Source organism: Chrysemys picta, chromosome 1, assembly GCF_011386835.1.
Source record: "Chrysemys picta bellii isolate R12L10 chromosome 1, ASM1138683v2, whole genome shotgun sequence".
In the NCBI taxonomy this organism is placed as follows: Eukaryota; Metazoa; Chordata; order Testudines; family Emydidae; genus Chrysemys; species Chrysemys picta.
Window position 1 is genome coordinate 273,925,511 of NC_088791.1, and position 26,850 is coordinate 273,952,360.

General features: G+C 47.3%; 1 protein-coding gene across 26 annotated transcripts in view; it reads right to left on the minus strand.

Moving 5' to 3' along the window:
- Positions 1-26,850, minus strand: part of SCEL (sciellin) — a 176,753-nt gene that overhangs the window by 60,347 nt on the left and 89,556 nt on the right. For 6 of the 26 annotated variants that reach the window (XM_065593223.1, XM_065593174.1, XM_065593207.1 and 3 more), the window contains exons 1-2: positions 13,764-14,313; positions 2,258-2,338 (exon numbers count right to left, since the gene is read on the minus strand). The exons of 11 other annotated variants lie outside the window; for them this stretch is intronic. The gene's annotated coding sequence lies outside the window, so the exon portion shown is untranslated. Of the gene's footprint in view, positions 1-2,257; positions 2,339-13,763; positions 14,314-26,850 lie in introns of those variants that run through there. 9 more of the 26 variants (XM_065593182.1, XM_065593153.1, XM_065593146.1 and 6 more) reach the window with 6 other exon arrangements.

Genomic DNA, 26,850 nt, shown 5'->3' on the forward strand with positions numbered 1-26,850 from the left:
AGGGTTACACTAAGAGCCCCTCCAGCCCCGAGTTTCCTCCAAACCATCTCCCCTGTAGTGTCCAGTCCTCTCACCGAACAAACGAAACCTTACAAGTTCACTGCTCCTTTAAAGAGACAGTACACAACACCAGCCTGTTAATTTGGCTGAGGACTTCACTTTTCCATTTGAAACACTACACCTGAGATAGTTACTGAGATGGAGTAAGTTTATTAACAAAGAACAGATATGTAAGTGATACCAAGTAGAAGTAATTTGGATAGAAATGGTTACAAACAAAAGTAAAAATATGCTTCTAAGCCTAAAACCTCACTTAGCAAACTAGAGTGTTTTGTTTACAGTAGTTTTCTCTCCACAGTCCTTCTTCCAGCATGGCTGGCCAGGCCTTAGCCAGGATCCAACACGCAGAACCCAAAGCAGTTGGTTTCTTTGTCTCCTCACATGAAGGATGCCAAAATCTCTCTCTCTCTCTCCTTATATCTACCAAAGTTCAATGACCTTGTTTCAGGAGGCAGGAAGGTTTCCTGGAGCTGCAGCTTCCATCTCCCTCCCCTGCCCCCCCCCTCTGCAGAGAGTGTTAAGTGGCCCTCCCCCACCCTGGTTTGCCAGATGGCTTTGTCTACCTTGCATATAAATGTAATTTCATTGTCTCTTCCTGCTTAATTTACATTGGAGATATATTCAAGCAGGCAGAACCACATTCCTTTGTCTAGGATGGGTAACTTAAGACCACCCTGACTTAAGAGGTGTAAGAACATGTGAAAAAGTATAAATATGTGCTGGAAACATCACCCATACATACACCACACAATAATATTAATAACCAGCCAGTTTGCCTATATCTTAACATGACAGATGATAGCAGTGAGTTGGGGTACACTGAGCTGGTCTGGCCAGCTGTGGCTCACTGCTACATTCTGGAGAGCTCCTTCCCCTCTGGCACTGGGATGCTATTAGGGTCACAATCACACTGGAGTATCAGTGGCTCTCCCGGCTGGTAGTACTTCTAGGCAGGGACATCCATTACCATTTGTTTCAGTGTGTCAAATGTTTCCTGTTGGGAACCTACTCAGTCCCTCTCAACATCCTGCCTTGTGAGCTGACATATGGGTTCTGTTACTGCAGCCACGTGTGGACAGAACTTGGACAGAAAATTTATCCTTCCCATGAAGTGCTGTATCCCTTTCACATCCATTGGAGTTGACATGTCTCTAACTGACTTGATCTCGTTGGGATTTGCTTTCAGTTCCTCACTGTGGAAGCAGCATAGAGGCCCTGACACTTCCACATCTGCTCCCCACAGAGGGTAGAATCTGCCCTAGTGCAGACAGCCAACAGAAGGTTTGTGCACCACTTTACTCCTCAAAATAGGGCTTAAGCGAGTCCTAGGCCTCGGCTACACACAAGGCTGAATTTCAGCTGGTGTGAACAAAGCCAATTTCCAACCCAGAATATGGATGGTCAAGTCTTCTTGCACATAAACAAATGTAATCATACATCACATGTATGCAACACTTTTCCAAATCCCTCATTTGAAAATATTCATAATACAAGTAATCTAAATCAGGTTCACATTTCTCCATGTCAAATTGTACTTACTCACAAGAAAGTTTCTTTATTCTTTAGCATCTAGATATGACAATGATTAGGTGCTTATTTATAAATACTTTGATTAGAGATACTTTTTTTTTTTTTGCTTTTAATGGACAAGTTTTCAGTTTCCATCTTTAAGGTACTGCACATCAATACACCATGTAATGAGCATGTCACCATACACAAAGCAAGGAAGAGGAAATGTGGCTTCTTACCAAAGGCTTAATGTGGGGTACACACTCTGCACATAAAAAGTGGAGGTCAGTTGTGTTTATGGTGCAGTTTCCAGTTTGCAAAGGATAGCTGTTGCCTTGTTAAAAAAAGATTCAGGGCTTCTCCTGTCATCTTTCTTCTCATGTGACTATGGGCTTGTCTACACATGAAAGTTCATTCAGAATAAGATTAAGTGAATTTAAAATAGATTAAATATTCTTGATTAACTTCCTCTATGGACACTCTTTATTCCAAAATAAATTGGGAATAGTTCACCAGAAACAGTTCCTTGTGTAGGCAAGTCCTTCCTAAAGGGGGCCAAGTTAAAGTTGTACAGTAAACTTTAACTTTGGTATTTCCTCCTTTAGTGCCCTATATGAAATAAAAGAGGCTCCTTCTACACACCATAAAACTATGCAGAATTCGGTAATAAATTGCTTTTATTAATCACCTGTATTCCGTCCAACAATCTGTCTCCCAGGAATTATTGTACTTCTAATATTCCAGCCTTCTCAATAGCTTTAAAACTTTGCTGTTAAAAAGAATAAAGCAGACACATAATTATTTCCTGCTTTGTCCAAAATGTGGAATTTCCCCACAAAATTATACTTCCCGAACAGGGCCGGCTCCAGGGTTTTGGCCGCCCCAAGCAGCCAAAAAAAAAAAAAAAAAACTGTACAAGAACTGCTTTTCAGAACATGGTCTTAGGTTTCAATGTTACTTTTTTTCTCCTTTTATTTACAGTAAAAGCTGTGTTATCTAGCAGTTTACCAACCGGAAAGCTCTATAAACCATCATTTCTGATCTTCATTGAAAGTCTGGTTTACAATCCGGTTGACACGGGGCCAGCAGACTCCCGACCTGGCTCCGCATGGCTCCCTGGAAGCCGTGACATGTCCCTGTTGCTCCTAGGCGGAGGAACAGTCGCGAGGGGTTCAGAGTGCGGGACGGGGTGTGGGACACAGGCTCTGGGAGAGAGTTTGGGTACGGAGGGGGTGTGGGGCTGAGGGTTGGAGTACGGAAGGGGTACATGGTGCCGGATCCAGATGGTGCTCACCTCAGGCGGCTCCCTGCAAGCAGCAACGCATCCATGCTGCTTCTAGGCAGAGGTGTGGCTAGGTGGCTCTGCGCGCTGACCCTGCCCCAAGCGCTGGCTCCGCAGCTCCCATTGGCCAGAAACCGCAGCCAATGGGAGCTGCGGGGGTGGTGCCTATGGGTGGAGGCAGCGTGCAGAGCCACCTGCCCGCGCCTCTGCCTAGGAGCAGGAGGGACATGTCACCACTTGCAGGGAGCCACCTGAGGTGAGCGCCGCCTGGATCCAGCATCCCCCCCCCCCCCCGCCCCCGTGCCCCAACCCCCTGCCCTAAGTCCCGTCTTGCACCTACATTCCCTCCCTCTTAGTTAACCAAAATATTTTACTTACCAGCACCACCCCCATTCCCCCAACATGCCGGATAACAAAGCTTTTACTGTACAAAGTATACATTTCAGGGTTTCTCATAGAGATACACTGTTCCACCTTCCTACTGAATAGAACAGAAATAAGCAACCAAAACTAAACAAATCAAAAAAGCAGTAGATGCCTGTAAACCATGGTGCTTTAGGGACATCTAGGATGACAAGTTTTCTGCCCAGCTATCTTACAATCTATTTCAGAATAAATATATTAACCAGAAGGACAATAGCAAAACTGAAGTAAGATCAGAAATTCTGTGGGACAGAAATAATTTTTGGCACGTAGGGTTACAATGATTTGTGTCACCTTGTGTTAATATATTTTTTTGCTATGTTTACTTATTTTTGGTTTTCGTTTTATAACATTATAATGGCGAGGCAAGGGAATGACAAGTGGAGATTAGTGTTGGAATGTTTAGGCTTACAGAGGAGACTTGAAGGAGGAAAGAAAAGTCACTGGGCACACAGAAGGAGTGAGGTTGTTCTGAGTGTAGAAAGCATCACAAAAAGCACAAGATGGAAAAGAGACAAAGCGGACAACAAGGTGAGAGCAATGGACAGAGTGTAGGACCCATGTGAGGGAGCAAGAAGAAATAAGACAGGAGATATAGGCTGGGACGGATTTGTAAAAACCTGGGAGGATAAGGAAGTTGATTGTGATGGGGAAGCAGACAGCAGACAAGTGATTGTAGAGGAAGCTTATTTTCACTGTAGCATGTTGAATAGAGTGGAAGCTTACAATACGAGAGGTGGGAAGACAGCAATGACTAGAATTTTTCTAAAAAATTTCAACAAAATTTGTCTATTGAAGCGAAAGGATTTTGCAGAAACCAATTGGTTTTGATGATTTTTTTCTCAGATCCAGGATGGAATTTCTGGTCAAAACACAAATGAAAATCCTACCCCACAATAACCAGATGCCTGGTGGTTAGGGCCCTGGCCTATGAGGTAGGGAACCCAGGTTTAAGTCCCTGCTCCAAATCAGGCAGAATCTAGGTCTCCGATATCCCAAATGAGTGCCCTAGCTGCCAGGCTATTATGAGGTGGAGAGTGACACCAGTAAGTTTTTTCACAAAGTGGATTCAGTTTCCAGCCAGTCCTAGTTATGATGGATTGTTATTGCACATGCAAAGGAATTTTAATAAAGCTTTTAGAAGTAGGGATCTATCTAGGTTCTTATACCACATCACAGTATCTAAGCAATGGAGAGGAAAGGATGGATTGCACATTTTCTAATGGATTGTACAGTTTAGATTTAAATGCCTCCAACAATGGGGATTTCACAGCTTCTCTTAATAAGCTATGCCACAGTCTAATTCATCTCCATGTTAGGAATGTTCCTAATTATTGTTCTACATTTTGCCTGTTTTAACTTATTGCATTGATTTTTGCTTCAGTTCAAGAGACATTTTGTTAGTAAGAATCTCCTCTGGTAGATGATTAAAGGGATCTCTCTGCTCTACTTTGTTTTGTTCTCTTGAAACAACTATTAATCCTCTCCTGCATGGCTTATTGTTTACTTGTAAAATATGACCAGGGTGTATCTGATATTTTAACTGAAAAATACATTTAGTCATATTTAATTCCAATTTCAAAAGTAACTACAGTATTTCCTTAAAAGTTGCCATCAGTTGATGACCTAGTTGGTCAGATCAGGTCAGACTATTTTATGTTCTCCCTTCTTTCCCATAAAAATAACAAGGCTTATGAGTATATGCCAATGAATAGTAACTATCCATACAACTATAAGCTCATTTCAACCGAAACTGTATTTTTCACCATGCTAACAATTACAGATCTCTTGTTTGAAATTTCCAGGTATTAGAAAGTAAACATTATGGGCAACTAATCATTATTTGGAAATATCAGTCTAACATTTGAATCCATATTTAGGTAGTTTTAGAATCAATTTCACCCTTGTATTACATAACAATTCTTCAGTGCATGGGGTGAAATCCTGACCCTTTGGAAGTCAATGATAGCTTGCTATTGACTTCTATGAGTCCAGAATTCCACCCCTAGTCTAGACACCGAATCTGTATCCGGCAGTACATTCTTATTTATTATTTTTAGTGCAGTGGTGTCCAGATACCCCATCAAGACTGGCATCCCTTGTGCTATTGGTCCTTACTAATGAAGCCTCAATTCAAATGTTTAGTTATGTTTTCAGCCCTTGCTTTCCCTTCCTGATTGAAGGTAGGGCCTCTTCCTTCCTCTCCCACTAAAGCCAGCTTTATCTACCACAGCACAGTGGTGCCACCTCTGTCTCATCCTAGTTCTTTTGAAAGGGTAGGGTGAGAAAAGGGGAAACATTTCTCCTTAACTGAGGCCTTGTCTACACTACAAAGTTTTGTCGACAAAACAGTGAATGCGTACACACTGCAACGTGATTCTTGGTGGAAAAAATGCCCTGTTTTGGCAACAAAATACAACCACCCCGATGACAGACATAAGTCTCTAAATTTTTGTCGACAACGTGCCAGTATAGACACCACGCTTGATTTTATCACTTTAATTGGCCTCCAGGAGTTGTCCCACAATGCCCACCATTACCACTCTGGTCAGCAGTTTGAACGCCACTGCCCTGCAGCCAGGTAAACAACCATCCACCCCACCCTCTTAGAAGCTCCGGGAATTTTTGAAATCCATTTCCTGTTTGTCGGCAGGGAGAGGTCTCATCACACCTTCCCAGATGACCATGACAGGTTATCACAGCAAATGCTCGCCCGCTTGGACCACTGTGGATCTGCTGGATCTGCTCAATATATAAGGAGAGGAGGCTGTGCAGTCCCAGATGCGCTTGAGCCATAGGAACTGGGATACCTATGAGCAGTGATGAGCTGCCAAAATATTAACAACAGGTTCCCTCCTCCTCACCCCATGATGGGGTCGTGACCCCCCCCCGGGACCCCTGCCCCATCCACCCCCATTCCCTGTCCCCTGACTGCCCCCTGCCACCCCATCCAACCCCTCCTCTGATTCCTGATGGCCCCCTGAGACCCCTGTCCCATCCAACCACCCCTTCTCTCTGTCCCCGACTGCCCCCGGAACCCCTGCCCCTGACTGCCCCCCACCTCCCCATCCAACCCCAACTCCTTCCTGACTGCCCCCCCGGGACCCTTGCCCCCATTCAATCCCCCTGTTCCCTGCCCTCTGACTGCCCCGACCCCTATTTACCCCCCCACAACCTCCCGAACTCCCCTGCCCTCTTCCAACACCCCCTCCCTGCTCCCTGCCCCCTTACCGCGCTGCCTAGAGCCGCTTGGCCGGGTCTGGGTCCACTTGGCTGGGGCCAGGACCACGGGGCCTGAGCCGGGCCGGGCCGGAGCCACTCAGCCGGGGCTGGGATCGCGGGGCCCGAGCCGAGGTGGGCCGGGCCGGAACCAATCGGCCGGGGCCGGGACCAGCACTGCGGGGCCCAAGCCGAACCAGGCCGGGACCGGGACCGGCGCCGCAGGGTTCGAGCCAAGCCGGGCCGGGCCGGAGCTGCTTGGCCAGGGCCAGGACCGGTGCCGTGGGGCCTGAGCCGAGCCGGGCCGGGCTGGAGCTGCGCGGCCAGGACCGGGCTGGGGCACTCAGTGGGGCCAGGCCGGGGCGCCAGGCCAGAGGGAGCCGCTAGGCTGGAGCCGGACTGGGCTGCGTCACGCCTCCCTGGAGCCCTCCTCGCGCGTCCCCATCCCAGTTTACCTGCCTGCTGCTTGTTTCAGGCTTCCCGCGAACATCTGATTCGCGGGAAGCAGGAGAGGGGGAGGAGAAGGGGGGCGGAGCGATCAGGGGAGGAGGGGGAAGTGAACGGGGGTCGGGGGCAGGGTGGACAGCTGCTGAAGCTTTTGTTAAATTTAAAAGCCCTTTTAGAACCGGTTGTCCCGGAACAACCGGTTCTAAAAGGGTTTCTAAATTTAAAAAACGGTTCCTGCGAACCGGTGGGAACCGGCTCCAGCTCACCACTGCCTATGGGCACATTTCTCGAGGCTTGTGCAAAAAGGGTTATGATCGGGACACGCTGCAGTGCAGAGCGAAGATAAAGGAGCTGAGGCAGGCGTACCATAAGGGGAGGGAGGCAAACCGTTGTTCCGGTGCTGCTCCTAAGACCTGCCAGTTCTATAAGGAGCTGGATGCTATCCTTGGTGGCGACCCCACCTCCATCACCAAGAGCCCCGTGGATACTTCGGCAGGCCTTGAGGCGGCAGAAAGAGGACTTAACTTGGAGGAAGAAGTTATAGATATAGAGGTGGAGTTAGATGAGGCTGTGCAGCTCCCAGGGGGTCGCCCGGTGGTGCAGGCAGCCAGGAACTGTTCTCCATTCCCAAGGTGTCTAGCCAGTCTCAGCAGTTGCTCTCCAGCAAGCAAGAACCCGGAGATCAGACTCCTGATAAGTGGCGGTGGTTTTTGTAGTGTGGAGGTGGATGCAGGGTACAGAAATGTAGAAGGCTGGCTGTGTTTCTGTGAGCTGGACATTTCCCTGTGTAGCTAACCAGTACAGCGGAACTGGGTGTTGATGCACGCCGAGATCTCACGGGAATCCTCCAGAGAGATCTCCAGGAAAGTTTCCTGGAGGTACTCAGTAATTCTCTGCCGAAAGTTCAGTGGCAGAGCAGCTTTGTTCCTTCCCCCATTGTAGGAAACTTTCCCATGCCATTCGGCAATCACTTGTGCAGGGACCAAAGCAGCACACAGGTGAGTAACATAGGGACCAGGGCATGAGCCACAAGCATGTAGTAGATGTACCCTCGTTTCCCTGCTTACCCTTAGCAGTGACATATCTGCTAGAATGACCGCTGCCTGTAGAAGTGTGGGAAAAATTTAGAATTTTTTCCCTAGTTGGCTGCACCACAACCCTTGCAGAGTGAGCGCTCTTTTCTCCATGTGGAGCACCCCCTCCCCCCTGCCAACACTCACTGTGCTTTGAGTGTTCACAGAGATGTGTGCTTGCCAAGGGTCAATAAGAAAGTGATCGTTATGTTGCAAAAGGTGTATTTTACTGAACTGTTTCAATGCTGTGCGTGAATTTAACAATCATGCCTCTGTGCATTGTTCCTTGTGCTTTGGCAGATGTGGCCTTCAGGAACACCCCACACACACTTGCCGAGCATCTCTGCCAGATAAGAAAGTGCCCAAGATGGAGCAACGAAGACATGTTCCAGGAGATACTGCACTAATCCAATCAGGGGCGGCTCTAGGCACCAGCAAAGCAAGAACGTGCTTGGGGCAGCCCATTTGCAGGGGCGGCAGGGATCCAGCCTGGGAACTGAGAACCAACAGGGGGCCCTGGGAGCTGTAGTTCCTTGGTTAGCTCCCTGCCTATAGAGCCAGCCCTGGAGCAGGGAAAGAACTACATTTCCCAGCATTCCCTTGGCCACTACCAACAGGAAAGAGGGGGAGGAAGTGAGGAAGCTGAGACCTCATGCTGCAGCCTGCTGTGAATGGAGAGCTGCACTGTGAAGATAGGGGTACCATATTTTAACATTCAAAAAATAGGACACTCCACGGGGAGGGAGGGTAGCCCCACCCTGCCACCATCCACTCCCTCTGACTGCCCCCCACAGAAACCCCAACCCATCCAACCCCTCCTGCTCCCTGTCCCCTGATCACCCCTGCCCCTAACTACCCCCCAGGGCCCCACCCCCTATCTAAGCACCGCTGCTCCTTGTCCCCTGATTGCCCCCTCCCGGGACCCCTGCCCCCAACTGCCCCCCCAGGACCCCATCCCCTATCTAAGCCTCCCTTCTCCTTGTCCCCAACTGCCCCCTCCTGAGACCCCCCCAACTTTCCCCCTAGGACCACACCCCCTACCTGTCCCCTGACAAACCCCTGGGACTCCCATGCCTATCCAACTGCTGCCTGTCCCATGACTGCCCCCCCGAACCCCTGACCCATCTAACCCCCCCTTCTCCTGCCCCTGACTGCCCCCCAAACCTCCGCCCCATCCAACCCCCCTGTTCCCTGTCCCTTGACTGCCCTCCCGTAACCCCCTACCCCTTCTCCAACCCCTCAGCCCCCTTACCGTGCCTCTCAGACCAGCCCATCTGGCTTCGCAGAGCGCCAGACACGCTGCTGCATCCATGCTGCCATGCTCCCCTGCGGAACCACAGGCCCCCCCCAGCACCTGCCTTCCAGATTTGAACACCTCAAAATTCAGGAGTGCTCAAGCTCAGTTTGGGCTGCTGTTACTTCATTTCTCCCAAATCAAATATACTGATCCACTGTAACTTGCTATAGAAAAAGTAGGATAAAATTGAGCAAGAAATGCTTCCCAGTGGTTATTAGGACTGGAATTGCTATTTTCAACAGCCATTGCCTTTTTTGTTTGTTTGTTTGTTTGTTTGTTTGTTTGTTTAAAAGGAAGACAGTGATATTGCATTGGCAAATTCCCCAGAGTGGAACAAAAGAATAATAAAGGCACCTCAACTTTTCCTCATTTATGTAGGACAGTCTTATAATATGCATCCAGATATCCTCTAATCACACAAGCTGAAAATTGTTCCACTTTACTGCAGGTCTGTGTTCTGTGCACACTTAAAATTCCTGCTGAATGACCTGCCCTGGGAGCGAGTTACCAGTGACCCAGGGCTGGGGCGGAAGGAGGGTGCAGGTGGGGGGGGGAGAGCCCAGGGCGGGGGTGGCAGGAGGTGTGTGTGGGGGGCAATGGTGGGGGAGTAGGGAGGAGCCCAGAGCTGGGGCGGCAGGGTGTGTGTGTGTGGGGGGAGAGCCCAGGGCTGGGGCGGCAGTGGGGGTGCGGGTCGGGGGGGGAGAGCCCAGGGCTGGGACAGGGGGCAGCCAAAATTTATTTTGCTTGGGGCGGCAAAAAACCTAGAGCCGGCCCTGACTCCAATGCAGAGAAAAGGTGTTCTGGGAAGCTGAAACGCAGGACAGAAAAGAAAAGAGTTTGTTAAGGACATTACTGAGCAGATGATTAGAGTAATGGAAGAGCAAATGCAGATGCTGAAGTCCTTAATAATGCTGCAGACTGAGCAGATGCGTACCCTCCCTCCCCTGCAGCACATTCAGAACTCTTTTCCATGCTCCACCCCTAACTCCGTCCTTTCCACTTTCCGGGATTTCTTGGTTTCCCCTTCACTCCACCCCTTCAGACAACTTTCACAATGATAGCTGGACCTACACACAGCTTTGAAAGTATGCTCTTTCCTGGTACCTCCTTTCCCACCAAGCATCTTTGTGTGTGTTGTTTCTTGTGCAACAAAAGCAAAGTTTTTGAATGGTAACTCGTCTTTATTTGTTTCCTACAAATTGAGATTAGCAGACACTATTAATACATGCACAGGTAGTTTATTCATGTGCTGGCTGGAAGTAAGGCCCCAAATGTTACCATTCCTTCCTAGGAAAACTACATGTAATGTAACATTGCAGCACCAATCAGATATATACATTACTGGTTCTCATTTTCAAAGTGTTGCTCCAAAGCCTCCATGATTCGAATTGCCCCACTCTGGGCTCCTCTGATAGCCCTGGTATCTGGTTGCTCAAAATCAGCAGCCAGGCAGTCTGCCTCAACACTCCATCCCTGAGCAAACTTTTCACCCTTAGCTTCACAAAGACTATGCAACATACAACACGCGGCTATGACCATGGGAATATTATCCACATTAAAGTCTAACCTGGCATAAAGGCATTGCCAGCGCGCCTTTAATCTGCCAAGGCACATTCAACTGTCATCCAGCACCTACTCGGCCTGTTGTTGAACTGCTTCTTACTGCTGTCCAGGTGTCCCATGTAAGGTTGCATGAGCCACGGCTGTAAGGGGTAAGCTTGGTTGTCCAGGATCACTATGGGCATTTCAATATCCCCCACTGTAATCTTCTGGTTGCAAAGAAAGTTCCTGCTTGTAGCTTTCTATACAGGCATCATGCACCTTCCCGGACCACCCCACGTTGATGTCAGTGAAATGCCCACGGTGATCCACACATGCCTGCAACACCATGGAGAAGTACCCCTTCCTATTTATGTACTCTGTCGCAAAATGGTCGGGTGCCAAAATTGGAATTTGTGTACCATCTATCGCCCTGCCACAGTTAGGGAAACCCATTTCTGCAAAGCCATCCACTATTTCACGCACATTTCCCAGAGTCACGGTCCTTCTTAGCAGGATGTGATTAATTGCCCTGCACACTTGCTTTAACGCAGCCCCAGCGGTCAACTTCCCCACTCCAAATTGATTCGCGACCAACCAGTAGCAGTCTGGAGTCGCCAGCTTCTACACAGCGTTTGCCACATGCGTCTCTACCGATAGGGCAGCTCTCATTCTGGTGTCCTTGCACCGCAGTGCTGGGGCAAACTCTGCACTCAGTTCCAGGAAGATGGTTTTCTACATCCAAAAGTTCTGTAGCCAATGCTTGTCATCCCACACCTGCATGACAATATGATCCCACCATTCAGTGCTTGTTTCCTGAGCCCAAAAGTAACGTCTATCCTATACAGCTGTTCTGTGAATGCCAAAAGCAATCTAAAGTTGCTCCTATCCATATCACGCAGCGTGTCAGGCAACTGAGAGTCTTCTTCAATTAGGAACTTGGCGATTAACTGCATTGCCATCCGTGATGTCTTCATGACAGTTATCAGATCATAGGAGAGCAGTGTGGAATACATCTCTTCTCACAAAGATGCCGGGTGCACAAAGAAGGTCCATTGAAAAATGCCATGAAAGATAGCCAGAAGCCCATGGATTGCTAGGACAGAAAGCACTGCATCATGGGACATTGAGCCCAGTCCCAAGATGCACTACGATCCACTCCACCTTCCCTCAACACCTAGCGACAGAAGGTGTTGAGCTGGACTGTGAGATAGGTACCCACAGTGCATTGTTCACACTGTTGATGATAGTGCCCCAACTGTGGTCACGCTCTGCGGACAGAGGGAGCGAGTGCAAACATGACATTCTGATTTTTATTATGCTGATTTTTGAGTGTCGACATCACTTTTGTCGACCAAATTTGGTAGTGTAGACAAGGCCTGAGTCAGAGTTCCAGCTTTTCTGCTGGGATCCTGCATTGGGGGGAGGGGAAGGGGGGCTGATCTGATGCTATTTTCCCCAATCTATTACCAGAGCAGCACCCTGCCTTCAATTCTGAAATGGAGACAAGGAGACTAAAAGTAGGGAAATTCAGTTGCTAAGTAAACACAATACCTAGCACATTGTTGTCCCTAACAAATAAACACACACAGTTAAATTCCACTCTCATTTACACCCTTGAGAAATTGACTCACAATTTTTTTAATCCCCAGTTGGAGTTTACCTAGCAAGCGCTGACTATTTTAAGTGTCCTTATTGTTGAGAGCCACACTTCCAAGTAGCCATACACATTTTACACAAATTTAAATAGAAAATGACTCCCAGGTTGAAAATTTCTTCTCAAGACTCAGGCTATAGCAACATTGTTACAGCACAGTTAAAAAAACAGGTCAGTGTACTTTACAGGATATTTTAACATTTAGATTGGGCTGAGGGGTTGTTCATAACTTTAAGAGAGGTCATTAATATCCCATATATCTGAATTACAGGAAAAATTACAAGTTAAAAAGGAAAAAGTTTACTCAAAGAGCATATGAGTGTAAGACAGAAATAAGTTGTCAATCCTCAGCACAGAGAGCTACCAAAACTGGTTTTTCAGGACATGGGTGGAGAAGATTCTGTTTTGAAAGAAATTAAGCTTTGAAATTGTCACTAGTATAAAAATCACCCTACAAGGTCAGAACACTGACTTTTATGCACCTCGTTTTCCCTAAGAAATATATGAAAGATGAATTTTAAAATAATTATTTTGCACACAGTGCAGTAGGGTTTTTTCAATTGTATAACTTTTATTGCAACCTCTCCTCCTTTCACCTCTGAAATATTTTAAGTGAAAAAACTAAATGCCTTGTTGCCCATGAGCATATGTTTCATTTCATGGTGCACTAAAACGACTGTCTTGTATCAAAACTGTTGTTTTACTACTTTACATACACACTTTGCAAGTGTGTTAATATCTTCTAGATACTTTACTGATAATTTACCCCTAAAAGGCTAACTACTGATGGGGTTTTCAGCATTCACCATAAGTTCAAGTAAATGAGATCTGTTTATTTTATCACCTCTATTTCCTGTGATATTTTCATTTTAAAGAAGAAGAAGAAATGCCATAGAAATTATAAAGAAGCATCAAAACAAAGGAAAAATACCAGGAAAACACCTCTCATTGAAAGCTGGGCGAGCAGCCAGTTTGTCAATTGAGAAATAAAAAATATAATTAAATAAAATCAGTCACACAAGCAAGATAACAAATTTATAATGTATAATGTAATGCACACACTGTGGGCAAGATTTCTAAAAGTGTGCCGTGATTTGGGTTCCCAGCTTTGAGACACTATAAAGTTGCTTGACTTTCACAGGGCGTGTACTCAGCCCTTTCTGAAAAATCAGGCACAAATTGGGCACTTTAAATCACTGCACACTTTTTAAAATCTTGCACTTTAAACATATGGTATATTTAAAAAGTAAAGCTTACCTCTATATGATAAATAAGTACTCTGTAGCTGGCCCACTCCAGTGATTGTCTTGGTGGGCACCTGGAACTAGGGTGACCAGATGTCCCGATTTTATAGCTACAGTCCCGATTTTTGGGTCTTTTTCTTATATAGGATCCTATTACCCCCGACCTCCTGTCCCGATTTTTCACACTTGCTGTCTGGTCACCCTACCTGGAACTGACGTGTAGTTAAAGTTTACAGAGAGCAGTATCACACGCTCCATCTGACTGTCTGAAAGGCTCAGAGGTTTCTCCTTCAGAGGCTGAGTCATTTATGGAGGAGGTGGGAGGTGTGGAAAAGGGTGTCACCTAGTACAAATACTAATTTAGTTAAAAATACCTGTGAGATTGCTGTACTCCTCTACTTTCTGTATTCTTTACATAAAGCAGGGCTAGGTTTCACAAATTAAAAAAAGCTTTCATGGATCCAGAAGTAGCCCACTGGCTGCTGCTACCTCTACTATATATGATTTAGTATAGATTCTCCTCACAAATAAAAGCTCACTGGGCAATGGACCTGCCTCTCAAATAGAGGTTTTAATGACTGTCATACACATATTTACATGCAAGAAGTATGCGAGGAAGCACCATCTTTCATAAAGGAAAGGTCTCCAGAAGTGTTATGCGAGGAATGTACACTGGAATCTGACACCCATTAAATATTTGTCTCATTTTGTTATGTTAGCAGAGAAAAACCATCAGCCAAGAAAAAAAATCTCATGCCAGAACTTGTTGCAAATCCCTGCCAGCAGTGTGTATTTGTGTTTCATTTTATTACTGCTAATGTTAATAGGGCAAAGGCAAAAGATTGCCTCCATTTTTCCCTACTGTTGCAATTCACTACTCTGCATGTTAAGAAGAGGGTCTATCCATGAACAAGGGACAAAGGAACACAGGATTCTATAGCACTGAAATGGCCACGGCCAAGATCTAGAGGCTACAAAGAGTGCATATTAAACAGGCCCACACTGGTTCTATAATTTGGGGACTTTTTTATAGTAACAAATGTAAGACCTGATCCTGAAAGCTGACTTCAGTGGGAGTTGACATTGCTCAGCCCCTCACAAGATCAGGCGTGTAGATGTATTAACAATGCAAATGTGCCTTTAGAGCACATTTTTGTAACCTCCGTTCTTGTTAAAGGGTACTTCATGCCAGGAAGGTAGGCTCCGTACTTTGCTGAATGAAGATATATTCTGAACATGTTGTATATTTGACAAAACACAGTTGATTAAAATAATTCTGCCAGCGAGGCAGCTCTTGAAAAATAAAAGTAGCATATAAGTTGCCAACCACCACAAACTTCAGAATTAATTAATGGAAGCTAATGTGCCTTTCTATACCTCTGAATTACCTGTTTCCTAGAGGTGAAATGTTTACAGGAGGTAGGGCATGTTCAGGGAAACTATTCAGTATGTTTATCTTTTCAAGATCAAACAAACTGTTTAGTGAATCCATCCTTCTAAATAACTGTTAGATATGAGGAAAACCTTTCTAACTGTAAGGATAGTTAAGCTCTGGAATAGGGAGGTTGTGGAATCCCCATCAATGGAGGTGTTTAAAAACAGGTCGAACAAAACCTGACTGGGATGGTCTAGGTTTACTTGGTCCTACCACAGCACAGAGGGCTGGACTTGACCACTTCTCAAGGTCTCTTCCAGTCCTTCATTGCTATGATTCTAACTCCGAGTTCAGGTGCTGGGTAAGATCTATTGGCCATCGCTCTACATTTGCTAGTCAAATGCTGCTCACAAAGCACATAGAGGTAACCTCCAACTGTCTTCCAGTGCTGCCCCATTTAGCCAAAAATTTCAGAAGACTGCTAACAGCGTCCGATAGAGTTTTGGAAAAATTAACATCCAGCTTCGAAAAGGTCACTCTCTGTATCACAGCTTTGAAACTCAGAAAAGAAACTATGCGCCAGAGACAGCCAGACAGACTGCAAACAGAGCCCTGCAAATTCTGCAGATATCCGCGGATGCGAATGAGGTTATTTGTTTCCCATCTTTGCGGATCATAGATCGGATGTGGATCTAATTTTTTTTTAATCTGCGCAGGGCTCTAGAGCAGTGGGCCCTGGTGCCCACCGCAAGGCTGAAGCCCCGAGACCCAGCATCCCCAACAGGGCTAAAGCTTGGAGCCCTGCGGGAAGGGAGTGCTGAGGCTGGGAGTTCCAGGCTTTAGCCCTGCGGGGAGGGGATGCCAGGGCTCTGGGCTTTAGCCCCATGGGGGAGGAGGAGACACTGGGGCTCAGGACTTCAGCCGTTCCAGGCGGGGGGATGCTGGGACTCAGGCTCTAGAGCAGCAGTTCTCAAGGGGACCACGGTTTCAAGAGTCTGCCCGTGGGGCTGAAGCCTAGAGCACCAAGCCCCGGTGTCCTCTTTGGAGCTAAAGCCTCAAGCCCTGGCGGCCCACATGGTGGGTAGCGCTGGGGCTCCAGGCTCAAGCCACGTGGTGGGGGGGCACATTGGGGCTCCTGGCTTTAGCCCCGCGGGGGCGAGGGAACACCAGGGCTTGGAGCTTCAGCCCCATGGGACCACGGACCCCCGGAAACCAGCTAACAGTCCCCCAGGGGTCCAACAGACACCCAGTTGAGAACCGCTGCGCTAGAGGATGCTGCTGCGGATGCAGATCACAGGCTGGATACAATTTAATTACCGCAGATGCGGATCAGGTACAGATTCAGATTTTTTATCCATGCAGGGTTCTGTTCATTAACCATAAGCAGAGCTTCCCTGAACAGGTGCTGATACAACAAGTGAAAGCTGTACATGAAAATGTTAATAAATATAAGATAAATATGGAATGATACTGGGCTTCACTTAAGTATAGAGTAGACCTATCACAAAACAAATTACTCTTGTGCTATCTGCAAATTCAATAAATGGAGACTGTTTGATAAAGAGGAACGTTACAGAAGTTGATTGTGTGGCTTACCCATATTTCAAAGCTGAAACTGGAAGAAGGAAAAGAGAGAAAACTTTTACACACTTCTACAGAGTACAGCGACCCACCACACAGATTACCAGCCATTCTCCTCAGTCTCTATTGCTGTCATGTGCAAGTTAACTATCTGGTCAACAAGAAATACTCACACAGTATGTCAAAAAATAAATATTTAAAAATATATACACAATAAAAATGGCCCGAAACCAACCCTCAGGAACAAACATTCCCGAACTTTGAGGCAATTCAGATTAGGACACATACTTTATGTCTGGATCTCAAAATGAGAGGTCAAACCAAGACCACAAATCAAAATCCCCAGACATTTTGGACTGTTCACTCAGAGTTCTGAACTCTGCTTATTTCTAGTATACAGTGCTTCATAAATTATTTACTTATTATTTGTATTGTCATATTATTTGTTCTACTGCTATGTGAAACACCAGTACACGAACCGCACTAGAGAACTTATAGTGCGTCGCAGTCTAGTGCACTAGGTCTCCTTGTAGACATATCCAGCCTAAGTAGCTGTAGAAGGGAGAAGAAAACCCGTCCACACAACAATCGCAGTGCATCCTCACCGCACAGGCAGCATCACCATCTCCTCCACCAAAAAAAGACAAGAACAATTCAAAATTGCTGCAGTTCTCCCAGAGCAAGGTAACCTTGCGGACAAAGACATGTTCTTCCCAGGGGTGTATGAACAGCTTTACAGAGCAGTGGAACAAATGCAGAGGAACACATACCTAAATGTGACCCACCAATAGCTTTTTCCCCCAAAGCACATAATTTCTGATTCATCTCTTACCTAATACACTAGGTTAAGGCATGGGATCATGTTTTGCTATGAGAGCCTGCTATTTAACTCAGAGCTAAGGAATTCTCCTTTAGCTCAAGCAGTAAAGTCCTGTGGTTTGTTCAAAACAGCCCTGGTTTGATCCCTATCTATTACTGTGGTGCCTTATGTAAGCAGTCTTGGTTCATTGTTCTTAGGAGATAATCATTTACCGTTGGCTGGCGCATACTAAGGCATGCACTCAGCGTTAGATTGCTAGGGCATTACAAAAATCTTCGAAAACAAAAGAAAAGCAGCCCCCAAAATAAGCATATAAATCAAGGGCCACGTACTCAGCTGGTGTAAACTGGTGCAACTCTACTGAAGTTAATAGTACTATGCTGATTTACATCAGCTGAGAATCTGGCCCAAAAAATTCATGGTATGCCAAAAACATAAGGCTTTAGGGAGGAATCAAGAAAAAGTCTTGAGAAGATTTGAGTTAGAGGTCTCTGATACGACCCATTTATCTGCAGACACTTTCCATAATTTCCTAATGATTACCAGCATCGAGAATTTTATTAACAAGTAATCAAAGGTCAGCTTCCCTAACTGACCAGATGGTTAGCAAACCATGTAAATCAGCTTCAATTTAAATATCATTGATCAAAAGTGAACAGTGGCAGGGCCGGCTCTAGGATTTTTGCCGCCCAAAGCAAAAACAATGTTGGCCGTCCCCCCCCTTCTTTAATTATCCCACCCCCGGCCCCGCCTCAACTCCGCCCCTTCCCCAAATCCCCAGCCCTGCCTCCTCCCCCCAGGCTCTCAAGCCTAGGAGGGAGGGAGGGAGAGAGGGGGAGAAGCGGGGCCCGCGCCGCGGCCACTCGGAGTCTCCCCCCCTCCCAGGTTTGAGAGCCTGAGAGGGAGGGAGAGACGCCGAATGGCCGCGGCATAGGCGCCGTTTCTCCCCCTCCCTCCCAGGTTTGAGAGCCTGGGAGGGAGGGGGAGACCCCAAGGCGCCGCGGCACACGAAACAGCTGTTTCGTGCACCGTGGCAGCAGCAGTGGAGGTGAGCTAGGGCGGCCGGGGCACATTTTTAGAGCCGGCCCTGAACAGTGGATACTTATGCTTCAAAGATCTGTTAAAATGGCTTCTGGGAAATTGCCACTAATGCCTGTTGACTGTTAAAATTGAGTGGCACTAAGATAAAACTGTTCATAACAATAAGAACAGCCAGCATGGGTCAGACCAAAGGGTCCATCTAGCCCAGTATCCTGTCTTCTGACAGTGGCCAACGTCAGGTGCTCTAGAGGGAATGAACAGAACAGGTAATCATCAAGTGATCCATCCCCTGTCGCGCATTCCCAGCTTCTGGCAAACAGAGGCTAGGGACACCATCCCTGCCCATCCTGGCTAATAGCCATTGATGGACCTATCTTCCATGATTTTTTCTAGTTCTTTTTTGAACCCTGTTATAGTCTTGACCTTCACAATATCCTCTGGCAAAGTTTTCCACAGGTTGACTTTGCATTGCATGAAGAAATACTTCCTTTGGTTTGTTTTAAACCTGCTGCGTATTAATTTCATTTGGTGACCCTAGTTCTTGTGTTATGAGAAGGAGTAAATAACACTTCCTTATTTACTTTTTCCACACCAGTTATGATTTTATAGACCTCTATTATATCCCGCCTTAGTTGTCTCTTTTCCAAGCTGAAAAGTTCCAATCTTATTAATCTCTCCTCATATGGCAGCCGTTCCATATCCCTAATCATTTTTGTTGCCCATTTCTGAACCTTTTCCAATACCAATATATCTTTTTTGAGATGGGGTGACCACGTCTGCATGCAGTATTCAAGATGTGGGCAAATCATGGATTTACAGTAGAACCTCAGAGTTACAGACACCTCAGAAATGGAGGTTGTCCATAACTTTGAAATGTTCATAACTCTGAACAAAACGCAGCTCCGGCTCCAGCAGTTCACACTCCGGACCAGGTTCCAGAGGCAACTAGGCAGCTTCTTTCCCAGCCTGAACAAGCTTGTCCCCCTCCCGACTCAGGGTAGAGGGTGGTGGTGAAAGCAGCGTGTCCCCCTCCCAGCTAGGGTGACCAGATATTCCGATTTTATAGGGACAGTCCTAGGGTTACCATACGTCCTCTTTTTCCCGGACATGTCCGGCTTTTCGGCAGTCAAACCCCCATCCGGGGGGAATTGCCAAAAAGCCGAACATGTCCGGGAAAATGGCGGCTCTGCTCCTCCCCGACTCTTCGGCTCTGTTTAAGAGCCGGGCTGCCCGAGCGCTACCGGCTTCGGGCAGGCCCCATGCCTCCAGACCCTGCGCCCCCAGCCGGGCACTTCCCCTCCCGGGCTCCGGCGGCGCAGGGTCCGGAGGCACGGGGGCTGCCCGAAGCCGGTAGCGCTCAGGCAGCCCGGCTCTTAAACAGAGCCGAAGAGGAGCAGAGCCTCCAGCCACGGCGGCTCTGCGTAACTTACACTGTGTCAGTTACACAGAGCCGGGCTGCCCGAGCGCTACCGGCTTCGGGCAGCCCCCGTGCCTCCGGACCCTGCGCCGCCGGAGCCCGGGAGGGGAAGTGCCCGGCTGGGGGCGCAGGGTCCGGAGGCATAGGGGCTGCCCAAAGCCCCAGTGCTACCGGCTTCAGGGTTTGCCGGGCAGCCTCCAGACCCTACGCCCCCGGCTGGGCGCTTCCCCTCCCGGGCTCCAGCTGCACTGGGGAAGCGCTGGCTGGGGGCGCAGGGCCTGGGGGCTGCCCGGCAAACCCTGAAGCCGGTAGCACTGGGGCAGCCCTTTCCCCCTGGCTGGGAGTGGAAGGGAGGAGGGGGCGGAGTTAGGGTGGGGAAGGGGCGGGGCTAGGGGGTGGGGAAATGGGCGGGGCCAGGGCCCGTGGAGGGTCCTGTTTTTTTATTTATGAGATATGGTAACCCTAGACAGTCCCAACGTTGGGGTCTTTTTCTTATATAGGCTCCTATTACCCCCCACCCTCGTCCCAATTTTTCACATTTGCTGTCTGGTCCCTAGCTAGTGGAGGGAAGTGAAAACAGCACCCACAACTTACAGGAAAGCAGCGCAGACCCCAATGCTGCTCCTGCTCCGGCTGTCTTGTGGGGCCTTGCAGCTTTGCCTGGGAATCTCAGGATCTTCAACTCCTAGCTGTAAGTGGGTGCTAGGTACATGAAAGTGGGCATAGGGGTAGGTATAGGGACAGGCAGCCCAGATGTGCCTACCTTTAAGATACAATACAGGCACAGTATAGTATTTGCTTTTTTTTTTGGTCTCCACTGCTGCCTGATTGGTTACTTCCAGTTCCACATGGTGTCCGGTTGACCGGTCAGTCCATAACTCTGGTGTTCATATCTTTGAGGTTCTACTGTATATAGAGGCAATATGATATTTTCTGCAATTTCACATTTGAGTTTATTCAAAACTCTTGGGTGAATACCATCTGGTCCTGGTGACTTATTACTGTTTAATTTATAAATTTGTTCCAAAACCTCCCCTAATGACACGAGTACAGGAACATTAGGGATTGCATAGAGATTGAACCCCACTGTAGTACTATTAGTGTAGCAAAAGATTTCACACCATACAGTGTTAATATGCAGTTTTGCTCCCTGATTTCTATTGCATCCTGAGTTAACAAGATGGTGTTGTGTTGTTTAGTTAGTTTTAACCTATCCTTTGCTGTGAGGTCACTGTGTCTTGATATTCAGCAAGATGTACACCTCTACCCCGATATAACGTGACCCGATATAACATGAATTCGGATATAACGTGATAAAGCAGCGCTCCAGGGAGGCAGGGCTGCGCACTCCGGTGGGTCAAAGCAAGTTTGATATAACACAGTTTCACCTATAACGCGATAAGATTTTTTTGGCTCTCGAGGACAGCGTTATATCGGGGTAGAGGTGTATTTTCTGTACTTGATTTACCTGTTGTGTTTTTAAATATAAAAACCTATTACAAATTCATGTTCCCACCCCATATTCTTGCTAAGAGTTTAGCAAGACAGCCATATGAAAACATCAGAATGTAGTCTAGTGGATACAGCTGTTACACAAATGTTTGAAAGAGAGAGAGAGGGCTGACAATTGATTCACCAGGTATATCCTGCAGCCAGGAATAATTAGGAGGACTATAATTTGTGACAATCCCAAAATAGGGAGTATGCAGCCACAGCTCATTCACCTAATTGTCTGATGTAATGTTTCCTTTCTGCAGTCTTCCAAGAAAGATTCCCATATTATTCAGAATCCTGCAGGCTGGATTTGTACATTATTTCCTCCAGGACCTATAATTATTATGGCCAAAATTTTCAGAAGTATCACTAATTTGTGGTGCCGCAGTTTAAGACACTGTGGACCTGATTTTTCAGAAGTGCTGCCATAACTGTTGCTGAAGTGAGTGTGCTAAGCAAACCTCTGATCTCTAGCAATACATATAGGATCTCTGTTATGTTTGCTAGCCAATGGCCAGACACTAGAACAGAGTTAACTAACTAGTGCAATCCCCATCTGGTGGCTGGACTCCGTTCATGCATGTGGCACATTTTTCTAATTCAGACCTGATCTTGGACCTACAAGGTCTGTAGGCAGCAGCTTTATCAAGTGAGTCAAAGGGGGGCACTCAGTGAAACTGAAAAACAACAAATACCAAACCACTACAAAAAACCCATCTCTCCTAGAGGATCAGGATAAGACCTATGCACCATTTAAGTCCCACTTAAGCCCTCAATACAGGGCTGACTTTCATCCACAATGCCTAATTAACTTTGGCAATTCATTACCATCAAACATCAATGAGGCCAAGGGCTAAGTATAATGCAAAAAAGGATTGGACATTTATATGGATAATAGGAACATCCACAGTTACATTGTAGAGGAAAGGAAATAAGCAATGGTTAAGGATACAATTTGGTCATGGAGGTCAAGGATTCTCTGACTTTAATAGACCCCCATTTGGGACTTCCGCTTTAGACCCCCAGAGGGGCCAGCGGGGCTTGGGCAATCAGCTGCCCACCCCGGGAAAGGTTCAGCTTCAGTGCTCCAGTTTCCATGATTTATGGTTTATTGCCTGTGTTCTGCCCATGAATTTTACTAAAAATCCCTGTGCCAAAATTTTAACCTTAACAATGGCTATAAATCTTCATGCTTCAGGGCATGCATTGACAACTGACAGGATTAGGAAGAAATTTCTCTGTGGGCAGGTGTTCCATAATTGTCCACTAAGGGTAGGGCCCTACCAAATTCATGGCCATGAACAACGTGTGACAAACCGTGAAATCTGGTCTCCCACTGTGAAATCTAGTCTTTTGTGTGCTTTTATGCTATATTGTATAGATTTCATAGGGGAGACCAGAGTTTCTCAAATTGGGGATCCTGACCCAAAAGGGAGTTGCAGGGGGGGTCACAAGGTTATTTTAGGAGGGTCATCCTTACTTCTGCGCTGCCTTCAGAGCTGGGTGGCTGGAGAGCAGCAGCTGCTGGCTAAGCGCCCAGCTCTGAAGGCATCACCTTGCCAGCAGCAGCACAGAATTAAGGGTGGCAATATCATACCACGCCACCATTACTCCTGTGCTGCTGTCTTCAGAGCTGGGCAGCCAGAGCATGGTAGCTGCTGACTGAGGGCCCAGCTCTGCAGGCAGCAGAGCAGAAGTAAGAGTGGCAATACCATACCATGCCATCCTTACCTCTGTGCTGCTGTTGGTGGCGGCTCTGCCTTCAGAGCTGGGCTCCCAGCCAGCAGCCACCTCTTTTCAGCTGCCCAGCTCTGAAGGTAGCGCCGGCATCAGCAACCGTGCAGAAGTAAGGGTAGCAGCAGTGGTGAGCTGGAGCTGGTTCACACGGGTTCACAAGAACCAGTTGTTAAATTTAGAAGCCGGTGTAGAACCGGTTCCTAAAGGGGCGGGCGGGTGAGCAAACTCTGGTCCATGGGCCACATCCGGCCCGCAGGACCGTCCTGCCTGGCCCGCTTGAGTTCCCAGCTGGGGAGGCTCCCCCAGCCCCTCCCCCTCAGAGCCCCAGCGTGCCGTGCTGACGGCGCCAGCACTCTGGGCAGCTCTGCAGCTCCTTTCGCTTTGAGCAGCATGGTAAGGGGGTGGGGCTGCGAGCTCCAGCAGCCACGCGGCATCTTTACACAACAGCATGGTAAGGGGGCCGGGCCGGAGCTGGGAGGAGGGGTTGGATAAGGGGCATGGAGCGGTTGGAGGGGGGAGAGGCTCTGGGGGGGGCAGTCAGGGGACAGGGAATGGGGGGGGGTTGGGTAGGCGTGGGAGTTCCGGGGGTCTGTCGGGGTGGTGGTGGATGGGGTCGAGGCAGTCAGGGAACAAGGAGCGGGGTGAGTTGGGTAGGGGGTGGGATCCTGGGGGGCAGTTAGGGTGGGGGGGGTCTAGGGGGTGGTGGTCAGGGGACAAGGAGCGGGGGGGTTGATGGGTTGTGGGTTCTGAGGGGGGCAGTCGGGGGCAGGACGTGGGTTGGGGTCGGGGGCAGGAATCAGGCACATGGGGCTTGTACTCACCGCGCGGTTCCCTACCGGGTCTTCAGTGGCACTTTGGTGGCATGGGGGGGTCTTCACTTGCTCCGGGTGAAGTACCTGCCGCCGAAATGCCACCGAAAACCTGGAGCGAGTGAAGATCCCCCCCCTCCCCGCCGCCAAAGTGCCGCTGAGGACCCGGTAGCGAACCGTTTCTTAGGATTTTGGAAGCTCATCACTGGGTAGTAGTACTACAAACCTCCCCTATAATAACTTTGCGACACCCCTCCCTCCCCCCACATACACGACTCCTTTTGGGTCAGGAGCCCTATAATTACAACACCATGAAATTTCAGATTTAAATAGCTGAAATCATGAAATTTACAATTTTTATAAACCTGTGACCATGAAATTGACCAAAATGGACCATGAATTTGGTAGGGCCCTAACTATGGGATTTCTTAAACTCTCCTCTGAAGTAGCAGGCACTGGCACTGCTAGTGACAGGACACTGGACTAGATGGATTACTGGTCTGATCCAGTGTGGAAATTTTTATTGTCCAGTGTTGACCTTGGTTCTGACTACGGCCCAGATTTTTAAAGATATTTAGGTATCGCTTCATGCAGCATTGTCTAAATAACTTTAAAAATTTGGGCCTAAAGCAGTAGGAGCTGTGCTAAACTAGCCTCAGTTGGAAGCCAGTCTTTTCGCAGATGTTATGACTATGTATATGTGTCTATGTAGAATGAAAAGTATGTTGTCTTCCTTTCTCCAGCTAGCCTCCTCCAACTATGCAACTGTTTTGTCCTGAGAGCATTCCTTTCTTTAACTCTTCCCCAAAATCCTTTCTCTTCTCCTTCCTTTTCCAAGAAGGGAATCTCCAACTATATAGAGACTCCACACTCCTCTGTGTCTTCCTCTGCAGTGGTATGTCCATTGGGGTGTTAACAAGGGTCGAGAGAGGAGCAATATCATGTGACAGGAGCTGTTCTGCAGAGGCAAACAAGTTAAGGCTGCTTTCGATGTTTGCAGTTATTAAAATTAATATATTTCAGGGGGCCAAAAATTGATAAGAAATGCACTCTGAACAATGCACCAGTGGCAGTGCCTTGCCTCCTGGATTAATTCTTGCAACATAAGTTGCATCAGTCCTAGTAACCACTGTTATTGTACATAGCCTCTCTCAGGGAAGACATTCCAGTTCTGAAGTTTAAGGTATGCAACATGATATCTTTGCCACACCTTTCTGAGCACAAGAAAGAGCACCGCCAGAGTTGTCAAAGCTTTGCAAATACATTTTTTAGATGCCAAGCAATCCTTCAGTGACAATGAAAAAGTATCGGGCAGGGTATTATTCTCCTACAAGGTGTGGCACTGAGAGAAGGTGTGGAGAAGTCCATACACCAGAGATAGCAAGGAGGAGCTGCTCTAAGTGATATGCATAAAAATGCCTTAACCCCTTCATCAGAAGGTTTCATCAGAAAACCGCTGTACAGGCTCTTATTTCCCTTTTTACATTGAATGTAAGGTTGCACAGGCTACATCTGACAAGAAGAAGCACATTTCATGAAGGTACATGATGATCCTTCAGTGCAAATGGATTAAGTTAGGACCAGTTCTGCCATGCTTACATTGGATTCTACCTTACTCCATGAATCAATGGAACTGCTCAGATGAGTAAGGTACTAATCATCAAGGCAAGCTAGCTCATGCTATGCTCCATTTGTATGTTTACATCTAGCATCATTATCATTGCTACTCTAGCTAAAAGAATACAAAGAGAGTTACTGATAAAACCATAGTTGTCCAAGGAAAAATGTGCTGAAAACTGGCAGAGACAAGAGACATCAGTTAGACACCAGCTGAATGGGTAGAGCCCATTTGTATCTTATGTTATTGATAAACAGCTTATTTGTTTGTTTTATTGCCATCTGGTTTAATGAACATCAAGCGTGTAGGGAGAGTGTGGCTAGAGAAAGGAAGGTTAGACAGGTTAAATTCTCAGGATCCATGACTTCCTGGGTTCCAAACCAGGTAATAGTGGAGGGTGACAGAGTTATGACTGGATAAGGTATGTGTATGGAGAGCAAGCAGAACTTAGAATTTGCAGGTACTGTGTGTAATTGTTGTTGGTAGCCCTTGGGAAGAGCTAAAGCAAACAAGATGGTGAAATTAATCAAATTTAAAATATTAGACAAAGAATCATAGAATCTCAGAAATGTAGACCTGAAAAGGACCTCAAGAAGTCATCAAGTCCAGCCCCTTTGTGCTGTGGCAGGAGCAAGTAAACCTAGACCATCCCTGACAGATATTATTCCATACCTCCCTTGGAAACCTACTCCAGAGTTTCACTACCCTTATAGTTAAACTCTGGACTCTTTCCAATTTGTTCACATCTTTCCTAAAGTATAGTGCCCAGAGCTGGAACTAGTACTCCAGCCTCACCAGTGCCGAGTAGAACAGGACAATTACCTCCTGTTTCTTACATAAAACAACACTCATATTACTACACCACGGAAGGATATTAGCCTTTTTCGCTACTGCATCACATTGTTGACTCATGTTCAATTTGTGACCCACTATAAGTCCCAGACCCTTTTCAGCAGCACTACCAGCTAGCCAGTGTGATAGACGCAGACTAGTTGGGAACAGCAGAGTAGCAGAAGGGAGATATACAGGCCACTGGATAAGTAGTTTTCCGTTCCCTGAGTGACCAGAGCAGGGGCTGCTCCAGGCTAATAGACCACCTGACTCCAATTAACCTGCTAAGAGTCAGGTGAGGCAGTTAAGCACCTGACTCTAATTAAGGCCCCTTTGATGCTATAAAAGGGCTCACTCCAGTCAAGCCAAGGAGCGGA